The sequence below is a fragment of the Loxodonta africana genome, chromosome 19, assembly GCF_030014295.1.
Source record: "Loxodonta africana isolate mLoxAfr1 chromosome 19, mLoxAfr1.hap2, whole genome shotgun sequence".
Classification (NCBI taxonomy): domain Eukaryota; kingdom Metazoa; phylum Chordata; class Mammalia; order Proboscidea; family Elephantidae; genus Loxodonta; species Loxodonta africana.
Genome location: NC_087360.1, coordinates 18,948,045 through 18,959,915, shown reverse-complemented (window position 1 = coordinate 18,959,915; position 11,871 = coordinate 18,948,045). Strand labels below are relative to the sequence as shown.

The 11,871-nt window shown below is 45.8% G+C and overlaps 1 long non-coding RNA gene across 1 annotated transcript; it reads right to left on the bottom strand.

Moving 5' to 3' along the window:
- Positions 1-5,201: 5,201 nt before the first annotated feature.
- LOC135228231 (uncharacterized) lies at positions 5,202-8,363 on the bottom strand. The gene is made up of 2 exons (XR_010318591.1): positions 8,072-8,363; positions 5,202-6,803 (listed from the first exon to the last, which is right to left on the bottom strand). It is a non-coding gene; the product is annotated as an uncharacterized LOC135228231 (long non-coding RNA).
- Between the last annotated feature and the right edge of the window lie 3,508 nt (positions 8,364-11,871).

Genomic DNA, 11,871 nt, shown 5'->3' with positions numbered 1-11,871 from the left:
GACCTTCTTCCTTGTTGTGTTCAGAGAATGTGGCTTAGAACTCTGCCTATGGATTTAGCATACCTGGGTTTAAATCCCAGCTCTACCGTACTACCTATGGCCCCTTGAATAAAGGATTAAACCTCTCCAAGCTGCATTTCTTAATTTTTGACTTAGGGGCAATCATCATTTGTATCTCATAGGGTTGTTGTGCCAGCTCAGTGAGCCCCAAACACCAAACTAAACCCATGGCCGTCAAGTGGATTCTGACTCATAGTGACTCTAAAGGACACAATAGAACTGCCCCATAGGGTTGCCAAGGCTGTAAATCTTCACAGGAGCAGACTGCTGCATCTTTCTCCTACAGAGTGGATGGTGGGTTTGAACCGCTAAGCGCTTGACCTCGGCGCCACCAGGGCTCCCCTCAATGGGCCACTGCATGCCGGTTTCTTAGCCTTGTGACTGGCCTATGGTACTTGCTCAACGTGTGTTTTTATTATAGGTCCATTAAGAGACATTGCCCTTCCCTATTGAACAGTGCTGATTAGATCATTCAGTAGTTAATGAATTCATTAGTTAATTCAGCCAACATGTATTGAGTATTTGAAGGTTCCAGGGATATGAATATGGTTCACCTCTTCCGGGGGGAAATTGCATCGTAGAAGAGAACTCTCAGAGAGATAGCCTAAAGCCTGATTATACCAGAGGCTCTCCCGGGCCACTAGCACAGGTCCTTAGGACAGGGTTTTCAGGTAGGACCCAGGACAGTGATGGGTGACTTAAAGAAATCTTGGAGTTGAAAGAGTTGGATTCTGGTCCCAACTTGCTGTTTGAATGTGGGAAATATACCTCACATTTTTCTACCTGAAAAATGTGGGTGTGGCACTAGATCAGTTGACTTTAAGCCTTGATGGGCATCAGAAGTATTTGCGGGGGATGTGTTAAAATGCATAACCCAGGGATCCCCCTGCAGAGAGTGATGCAGTAGGTCTATGATAGAATGATGCCCAGGTAATTCTGAATACACTTTGAGCAACTGTGAACTAAATGATCGTCAAATTTTCCTGTCGTTCTGGTACTCTTAAACACAGCATAGTTCCTGCCTTTAGTAATACTGTCTTCTTTAGAAGTCAAGGGTATCCATCCTGTAGCCACTATGTTTTCTTCCTCCCACTTGCCCAACCTTAAACTCTTTGGGTGGAGCTTTCCATGGTGCTGAAGTCAGTTCCAGGCCTTTACAGATTTTCTTTTGCTAGGATCTTCTGAGTGACCGTTCCTCCATAAAGAGAGCCCTCTCCTGCCCTGAAGTTCTCCCAGCCTTTCCTCCCCTGGGTGAAAGAAGAAAACCGTGTTCTTGTTTCCACGCCAAGTTGCCAGCACACTGGTTTCCATGACAGCAGAGAGAGGGAATGAAAGCCAGGCTCTTACCCGCAGAGGAATTAAAAGCCACCCTCTTAGAGAACAAATAATGATTCCAGGAGGGTTCCGGAAATTAGGGAGGGTTTTTTTTTTTGTTGTTGTTGTTCATCCAGCCACACGGCATAAGGCTCCAGGAAGGAGTAGGTGTGGGGGGCATGGACCGGGGTTTCTGTAAGGGCTTTCCATGGGAGGGAGTGTATGTAACAATGATGATGGCAATAGTAATGTAATGCCTGGCAGGACCATCACACTTTAAGCTTTGTGGCAGCTATTTCAGAACCCCAGTACACCCTGTAGACTTGATACAGAGAAACTGGGACTTCAAGTGGGGAAGGGATTCATACACTACATTCATGCTGTGTGTCTTCAGAGCCTGGGGCATCTCATCACTTGACTGGGACCTCTTTAGCAGTGCCCAAGTACTGACTCTCCTCACCTTCTTCAAGATGTACTAGCCCTATGTTTCTCCTTCCCTTCATTAACGTGTACTAATCCTGTGTCTCTTCTCTTCTTCATCAGCTTGTACTAGTCCTGTGTCTCTCCTTCCCTTCATCAACATACACTAGTCCTGTGTCTCTCTTCCCCTTCATCAAAATATACCAGTCCTGTGTCTCTCCTCCCCTTCATCAGCATACACTAGTCCTGTGTCTCTCTTCATCTTCAGTATGTACTAGTCCTGTGTCTCCCCTCTTCTTCTTCAGCATGTACTAGTCTTGTGTCTCTCCTCCCTTTCATCAACATACATGAGTCCTGCGTCTCTCCTCCCCTTCATCAACATATACTAGTCCTGTATCTCTCCTCCTCTTCATCAACATGTGCTTGTCCTGTGTCTCTCCTCCCCTTCATCAACATATATTAGTCCTGTGTCTGTCCTCTCCTTCATCAACGTATACTAGTCCTCTGTCTCTCCTCTCCTTCATCAGCATGTAGGAGTCCTGTGTCTCTCCTTCCCTTCATCAACATGTACTCATCCTGTGTCCCATTCCCTCCCATCTCTAATGAAATGACACAACCTGAGAAGCCAGTCTTAGCTAGAGGACAATAATGAATTGAAGGGCTCTTCTCTCAGGCCGAGTTTATTTCTGGAGGTAGTACCCTAATCCAAACTGGGGACTCCAATGGTGAAAGAGCTGATACTTTGCCAGATCAGGAGGAAGGAGATTTTTTAATACACGTACTTTTCTCCATTCTGCTTACACATGAATTCACACACACACCCAAGCACACACAGGCACCTTCACGAAGACATAGCACCACATGCCTCCTCTCACTGTGTGATTAATGTCCCCGTGGGCTGCAAGCAGAGGCTGAAAGGTCCCCGAGGCCCCATGGGGACGATGAACTGGGTGTGGAGTGTATAAATCTGTGACTAACAGCAGAATGGGCCCAACCACCCCAATTTCTCTTGTTCTGGCTCCCCATAAATATCTCTGGGCTCCTGCTCCACCTCCCAGCAGTAATCCTGGCTGCCATCTCTCCCAGGTTTATTAGATTTAGGTGTTGGTTTGTTTTCTCCCCAGGCTGGCAGAACCTTCCTGACATGGGCAAATTCACCATCCAGGAAACCTTCAGGATCAATATTGCTTTCTTCTTGACTGGGAGAGACAGTGTTTTGGGGGGAATCAACTATGCTTGGTCTGACCTGAGCCCCTGCTCTTTGAAAATAAGAAGATGGGGGCTTCTGGATGCAGGGTGAGACTGACCCCCTCTCTGGTTCACTGCAGAATGCCAAGTCTGTGCTGTGACCACCCATGTCCCTAGGACCCAAGGCCCTGGGGTCAAAAAAAAAAAGGGTGGAAACCAGCTGACTGCCTTCTTTGAGACTTCACTGACCCTGTGGCACCCCCAGTGCCAGGAGGCCCCTGTGCAGGGTTAAGTGCTGCCCTTATCCTGGCCTGAATCTCAGCTCAGCCACTGAGCATCTGTGTGACCTTGGCCTAGTCATGGAACCTCTCTGGGCCTCAGTGTCTTTATCTGTAACATGGGAATGATAGTAGTACTTCCCTCAAAGGGATGTTGTGAGGGTTATGTGACACAAAAAGCATTTTCCTATAGGGCCAGACTCTGGGAGACAGAGTTCCTTAAGTGTGATCTCATTCTTTGAGACTTATTGTAATGCCATGAGGGTCCGGGAAAAGCCACAAACCAGACTGGAAGAGAAGCGCTTACAAAGATGTTACAGGCCTCAGAGAGAAAATGATTGCCAAGTCCCCACTCACCTCATTAAGAGTGGCCCTGTCTGTTCTAAATATGCCATGACCAGACTCCTGGGACTTGATATGGAACCTATGTCAAGCTCCAAACAGCACCAAATATGGCGGTGTTTATGGAGGGGTGGGACTGGCGCTTTAGGGCCTGTTCGTTTGTTTGGTTACCAGATTCTTTCTTGGTCATCTGGGCCATGACATGGATGTTCCCTTGAAGAACTCACACGGGGAAGCCTCTCTCCCTCCTTTGGTCCTTCTTCTTCCCTCCCTCGGTCTTTCCCTCCATCCATCCCTTGTTTCCTTTCCCTCCCTTTCTTGGTCCTTCCCTCCCTCTCTCCCTACTCTCCTTTTCTCCCTCCATTTCTCCTCAAACATTTATTGTGCATGGACTATGTACTGGGAAGTCTCTAGGCAGCACAAACGGTTTGCACTCCACTACTAACCTAAAGGTTGGCAGTTTGAACCCACCCAGTGGTATCACAGAAGAAAGACCTGGAAATCTGTTTCCATAAAAATTACAGCCATGAAAACCCTACGGAGCACAGTTCCACTCTGTAACACGTGAGGTCGCCATGAGTTGGAATAGACTCCATGGCAATGGGGTTGGGTTTTTGGTTTACTACGTACTAGGCTCTTAAACAGAGTAGACCTGGTCCCTGCCCTAGTGGCGTTTGTATTGTGGTCTGGGAAGACAGACAACCAGCAAATCCATAGAGGTGGACAGGGTGATTTCAGGCGATAAGTTCTTTGAGAAAGTGACACAGGCTGATGAGAGAAGGAGTGACCAGGGGACGTGACACAGGCTCAGGGAGGCTCCTGAGGAGGTGATATCAGAGTTGAGACCTGAAGAAGGTGCTGCCAATTGTTTAGGCACCTGGGGGCCAGGTGTCCCTAAGTGTGAGGCCACAGGTGGAACAGTCGGGGAGTTTTTCAGAAACAGAAGAAGGGCAGAGCAAGTGAGGGAAGGATAGGCGAAGAGGTTGGAAGTTCGAACAGAGTGCGCCCTGCCTTATAGGCCAGGGTGAGAAGGGGAGGTTTTATTTTAAAGTGTGGCCGGAAGTCATTCGCTGGAGGCTCTAAGGTGAAGGCTCCTTTTAAAAAATATTTTGTGGTGTTTTCGGAAACCCTGGTGACCGAAAGGTCAGCAGTTTGAATCCACCAGGTGCTCCTTGGAAACCCTGTGGAGCAGTTCTACTCTGTCTTATAGGGTCGCTACGAGTCAGAATTGACTCGACAGCAGTGGGTTTGGTGTTTTTGGTTATCGTGTTTTCAGTGAGGCTTTACACAGCAGTTTAGGTTCCCACTCAACAATTTCTACACAAGTTGTTCAGTAACATTCTTCACAAGGCCGTGAACATTCTCATTATTTCTATTCTGGTTGTTCTGTTTCTATTAATCTAGTTTCCCTGCCCCCTTTCATCCTCGTGTTTGTTTTAAAGTAATTGTTGACTGCTTGGTCTCATATAGGTGATTTTTTAAAGGAGAACTCTGTTATTTAGCTACCATGTGACCTCAGGGGTTAATTTCAGTTCGAGGTTTGAAGAGTATCTCAGGGCAACAGTCTCAGGGAGTCCTCCAGTCTCAACCAATCCAGAAGGCTTTTTTTTTTTTTTTTTTTAAGGAATTTGAGGTTCTGTTCCACATTTTTTCCTCCTGTTCTACTAGGTTCCATCTATTGTGACACTGCTTAGAATGGTTGATAGTGGTAGTTGGGCACCACCTAGCTCTTCTGGTCTCAGGGTAGATGAGGCCGTGGTTCCTGTAAACTATTTGTTGTATAGACTTCTTTTTCCTTTGAATCTTGGTTTCCTTCTTTCTCTCTTGTCTCAGATGAGTAGAGACCAATAGTACTATGGAGGTTTCTTTTTTTTTTTGTACTTTAGATGAAGGTTTACAGACCTAGCTTCTCATTCAACAGTCAGTTACACATATTGTTTTATGACGTTGGTTGCCAACCCCATGACATGTCAACACTCTCCCTGCTCGACCTTGGGTTCCCTATTGCCAGCTTTCCTGTCCCCTTCTGCCTTCTAGTCCTTGCCCCTGGGCTGGTGTGCCCCTTTAGTCCCATTTTGTTTTATGGGCCTGTCTAATCTTTGGATGCGGGGTAAACTAGGGGTTCCTTTTAACAAGAGGCCCTTGGCTGTGGAGTGGAAGCTGGGAGAGCTGGGAGGAGGTGGTGCACTCACCCAGGAGAGATGGTGGTGCCTGGGACTAGGCTGCCCAAGAAGGAAGGAAGAGGTGGATTCCCAATGTATATATTTTTTATTGTGGTAAGTAGATATACCAAACCTTTGCCATTTTAACTGTACAATTCAGTGTCATTAATTTTCTTTGCGTTTCGTCATTTACAGGTATTACAATGAGCATGAGTTACTTTGATAATTGAAACCGCTAATGCTTGTTTTTAAAAGTTCGAGGTGTTCTCAGGTATGTCAAAGCCCCAAAGAATTATGTATGTGAAACCCAGTCCCTGGTCCCCGCTAAGTATTTAAAAAATGTTGGATGAATGATAGAAAGAGGAAGAGCTAAACGTTTAGCTCAATATCTTGTTTCTTGAATGGTTTGTAAAACTTGGATAAAACAAGAGCCTCAAGGCTGTCACTAATTAAGGAATAGCTTGTCATCGGAGGTGTGGATTGAATAGGAAGCAGTCCTACCACCTGACCTTGCCCGTTGTTGAACATGTTGCCGGCTTCAGTTGGTCTAGGTGGAGACCCACATTCTAGTCGACACTTTGGAGATGAGATATCATCACGTTTCCTCATGTAACCATCCTCTGTCTGCACGAATGAGAGTTCTGCTGCTGCAATGAGAGAGCCCTTGGGCTGTTGCTGTGACATTCCACCATGGCTCTTATGACAAGGAAGAGTGATTTTACTTCAGAAGGAATGTTTGAAGAGCACTACTAAAAACCTGTTAAAAATGTTTCCCATTCCTTTCAATAGATGAAACATTGTTCATTAGTCTTCAGCAGCTCTGATCTCACCCTCAGAATAACCCTGGGGCATTGGGGTGGTGGTGGTAGATGCTGGGTGTGGACAGGACCTTCCTTCCTCCCACCTCTTGTCTGGTCACCTCCTTCCCATTTTCAGAACACGGGGTCCTCATTTGCCATTGGCGTGCCACCCACGCTGGTCTAGACTTGCCTCAGCATCTTCCCTGTCTGTCCGTGTCTTGCCAGGCCAGGTGGGCTTTCTGCTCTCCAAGGGGACAGTTCATTTGAAAAAAATTTTATGGTGGTGAAACTATATATAACAAAAAAATTGGCCATTTTAACCATTAAAAAAAATTTTATTGTGCTTTAAGTGAAAGTTTACAAATCAAGTCAGTCTCTCACACAAAACCTTATATATACCTTGCTACGTACTCCCAATTGGTCTCCCCCTAATGAAACAGCCCGTTCCCTCCATCCACTCTCTTTTTTCGTGTCCATTTTGACAGCTTCTAACCCCCTCTACCCTCTCATCTCCCTTCCAGGCAGGAGATGCCAACATAGTCCCAAGTGTCCACCTGATCCAAGAAGTTCACTCCTCACCAGCATCCCTCTCCAAATCATTGCCCAGTCCAATCCCTGTCTGAAGAGTTGGCTGACCTGGGCCAACAAAAGGTCTAGGAGATAATGACCACCAGGGTCCTTCTAGTCTCAGTCAGACCATTAAGTCTGGTCTTTTTACGAGAATTTGGCGTCTGCCTCCCACTGCTGTCCTGCTCCCTCAGGGGTTCCTTGTTATGTTCCCCGTTAGGGCAATCATCGGTTGTAGCCGGGCACCATCTAGCTCTTCTGGTCTCAGGCTGATGTAGTGTCTGGTTTATGTGGCCCTTTCTGTCTCTTGGGCTCCTAATTACCCTGTGTCCTTGGAGTTCTGCATTCACCTTGATCCAGGTGGGTTGAGACCAATTGATGCATCTTAGATGGCCGCTTGCTAGCATTTAAGGCCCCAGACACCACTTTCCAAAGTGGAATGCAGAATGTTTTCTTATTAGATTTTATTATGCCAATTGACTTAGATGTCCCCTGAAACCATGGTCCCCAAAGCCCCGCCCCTTTTTTCTTTTTTTAATTGTACTTTAGATGTTTACAGAACAAACTAGTTTCTCATCAAATAGTTAGTACACATATTGTTTTATGACATTGATTAACAACCCCACGACATGTCAACACTCCCCTTTCTCAACCTTGGGTCTCCTATTACCAGCTTTCCTGTCCCCTCCTGCCTTCTAATCCTTGCCCCTGGGCTGGTGTGCCCCTTTAGTCTCATTTTGTTTTATGGGCCTGTGCAGTCTTTTTCTGAAGGGTGAACCTCAGGAGTGACTTCATTACTAAGCTGAAAGGCATTTTAACCATATTAAGGGTACAATTAAGTGACATCAGTTACATTCGTAATGTTGTGTAAGGGGTCCCTGGGTGGAGTAAACAACTAAGTGCTCCACTACTAACTGAAAGGTTGGCGGTTCAAACTCACCCAGAGGTGCCTTGGAAGAAAGGCCTGGCAGTCTGCTTCTGAAAGCCTTGTGGAGCAGTTCTGCTCTGACACACACGGGGTCTCCATGAGTTGGAATGGACTCAGTGGCAACTTTTTTTTTTTTTATGTTGTGTAACCATCACCGCTATCTATCTCCAAACATTTTTCATCACCCTAAAGAGAAACTCAGTGCCTCTTAAGCAATAACTTCCCCTTTACCCGTCCTGGGAAATCAAAAAACCCATTGCTGTCGAGTTGATTCTGACACGTAGTGAGCCTACAGGACGGAGTAGGCTTGTGGATTTGAACTGCCGACCTTTTGGTAAGCTCCTGGTATCTATGTATTTGTCTGTTCTAAGTATTTCATATAAGTGGGGTCCTACACTATTTGTCCTTTTGTGTCTGATATTTCACTCAGCATCATGTTTTCAAGGTTCATCCACGTTGTAGCACATATCAGAACTTCATTTCTCTTTACGGCGGAGTAATATTCCATGTAGGGATGAACACACTACCTTATTGTCTGTTTGTCTGTTGATGGGTGCTTGGGTTGTTTCCACCTTTTGGTTATTGTGAACAGTGCTGCAGTGAACACTGGTGTACAAGTAGCTGTTTGAGTCTTTGCTTTCAAGTCTTTGGGGAAAAAAACTATACGTAGGAGTGGGATTTCTGAGTCATGTAGTAATTGCGTAATTTTTTGAGGAACCACCAAACTCTTTCCCACAGTGGCTGCGCTGTTTTACATTCCCACCGGCAATGCATGAGGCTTCCAACGTGACAGTTCATTTTTGCATCCCCTAGTTCACATTGTCATGTTAACAGGTAACCAGAGACCAGTGTTTTATTCCTCTTAAATATTGTAACCAGGTAGCCCTGGTAGCACAGTGGTTAAGTGTTCAGCTGCTAACCAAAAGGTCAGCAGTTCAAATCCACCAGCTGCTCCTTGGAAACCCTATGGGGCAGTTCTATTGTGACCTATAAGGTAGCTATGAGTTGGAATCACTCCATGGCAATGGGTTTGGTTATGGTGTTTTTAGTATAACAGAAGTCTCCGCGAACACAAATTGTAACCAAATGAGTTGTTCAATGATGGAATTCCAGGCCTTCTGATAGGCCAAGAAAAAAAAATTTTTTTTTTTTTTTTTTTTTTGTGATAGGCCAAGGAATAGAATAATTTAGGGCTTGGTAGCAGCTCCTGTTTAAATGACATTTTCTTTCTATTTATAAAAGTGGTGTGTGCTCAATGCGTGAAACTTGGAAAGCACAAAGAAAATGAAATAGCAAACTCTTTCATAATTCTTCCACTCAAAAATTACCACTAGCAACACACACACACCCCACACACTATATATATTTACAACAGTAGCGTACTTTGCATAGTCTCCTGTAGCCAGTTCTTCTCAGTTGGCAATAAATTCTGAACATCCTTCTGTAACTAGAAATATTCTTTTATCCCATGATTTCTTTTTTTCTTCCAGATGGAAAAACTTCACACAGCACAAAACATAAAGAGAGGTCCCCGATTATCACAACCTTTAGAGATAACCCCTCTCAGTTTTTAAGAATTATTTTTTTAGGCCTCTGCGATGCATATGTATGCTGGAATGTAATTTCATGAGGTCAGAGTCTTGGCCTGTTTTATCCGTCCCTGTGGCTTCAGCACCTAGACGAATGTCTGGCAGGCAGTAGGTGTCCGATCAGTATTTGTTGGATGAATAAATAAATACAAATGCATATTTAATAGGGTTCCCTGAGTAGACTCAACTTCCCTGTTTTTTTAAAACTGAAACTCTCATTTAGTATGTTGCAAGCATCTTCTGCCTTCTGGGAAGGAGAATGGAGTTTGCCTTTGAGCAAAACCATCCCTTGATTCTGGGCATGACTACTTGGTGAGCCCTTTTAATATGCAAAAAAAGGAAAAATATCCTCGGTTCTCACGGAGGCACTGGAAGCCCCAGTGCTGAGCCTGCAGCGGAGCTGGTAAGAATTTTGAAGAGAATCTAAAGGCAAACTGCCTGTGTTAACAGAACCTGCCCCTGTAGGGCTGGAGAAAAAGCTGCTCCCACACTTGGAGTAAGGCTGCCCCAGGCCTGATCACACTTATTTGCTCTAGGAGATGAGGTATGTATTCTCATCCCACAGGAGGTGGGGCCTGAGGGCCAGAGAGGAGCTGTAGGAAGTGTGCGCTTGACCTTCTCCTCAAGAGGCGAATTTGGCAAGCAGTATCCTGCGGTTTGTGCTCGACTACTAATCTAAACGTTGGCTGTTCAAACCCACCCAACCGTATGTACCATGGAAGAAAGTCCTGGTGATCTGGTTCCATAAAGATTGTTGTTGTTAGGCGCCGTTGAGTTGATTCCGACTCATGGAGACCCCATGTTTAACAGAACAAAACATTTCCAGGTCCTGTGCTATCCTCTCAATGGTAGGTATGTTTGAGCCCATTGTTGCAGCCAGTGTGTCAATCTAAGAAAACCCTAATGCAACAGTTCTACTGTGTAACACACGGGGTTGCCATGAGTCGGAATCGACTCCACAGCAACAGGTTTGGTTTGGTTTTTTTACCCTGGTCTCCAGTGCTAGTCTCCCACCCAGTGGTAACATACAAGACCCTGCAAGCTGACATGGGAATATACAAATACGCTGACTTTTTTGGGCCCCAGGCTCACTGTGGCCACTGGTAGAATTGCCCCTGGTGGGAAGATGTACCCATTGTTCACAAGGAGGTGGCGTTTATCTACTGGGCAGGGAGTCTTCTTCCCTGTCTCTCTTGGTCCAGAAAGAGCTAGGTGGGTCCTTGGATGAGTGGAGACCCCTGGACTATCCTCAGTGCTGGGGTGAGCAGCCCCCTGTCATAATGGGAAGGCGTGGGTGTTGAGTCTGGTCTTTAGGACTGAGAGGAACCATTCTTACCAATCGCTGTAAATTCATCTCCATGTTACTGTGTTTCTTCTCTTATCCAGTAGAATAGAACTGCCCCTTAGGGTTTCCAAGGAGCAGATGGTGGATTCAAACAGCTGACCTTTTGGTTAGCAGCCAAGTTCTTAACCACTGCTCCACCAGGGCTCTGTTGTCTGTAGTAGTGTCTCACAGCCTGAGGGTGTGTCAACAATTTAAATGCAAATACCCTTTGCCCCAGAAATCTCACTTCTAAGAATCCAATCTGAAGAAATACTAGTGCAATGGACAAAGATCCTCCTTCACATTCCCACGATTACCCCTCAGGTCTTACCATTTCGGGGTCCACAGGCTGGACTTAGAATTCCCAGCATCTGCAGCTCTTTCCTGAGGGCTCTCTCTGACCACCAGAGCCCACGGATACAGCAGGCCAGAAGAGCCAGGGAGTTAATGCCCCTGGCGACAACCCTCAGTAATGACTTATATGAGTTGGTGTATAAATACCCCAGCTTCTGTGCTCCTTGAGTGAATTACTGGTGAGACAGCGCTCACCACTATTTCCAGAGTTCTCCAACGGAAGTCAGCTCCAGTTGCCCACAGTAGTAGAGTCTTTGATAGACTGATAGCTGCCATCGAGTTGATTCTGACTCATTACGACCTTATGTACAACAGAACAAAACATTGCCTGGTCTTGTGTCAACCTCATGATCAATGGTATGTTTGAGGTCATCGTTGTGGCTATCGTGCCAATCCATCTCACCGAGGGTCTCCCTCGCCCTTGCTGGCCTTCTACTTCACTAAACATTCTCCTCTTAAAGACTAAACATGTCCTCCTCTAGCTATTGATCCAATCCCCTCCGATGACAAGTCAAAGCAAACATACTCATTGTGATCCATAGAGT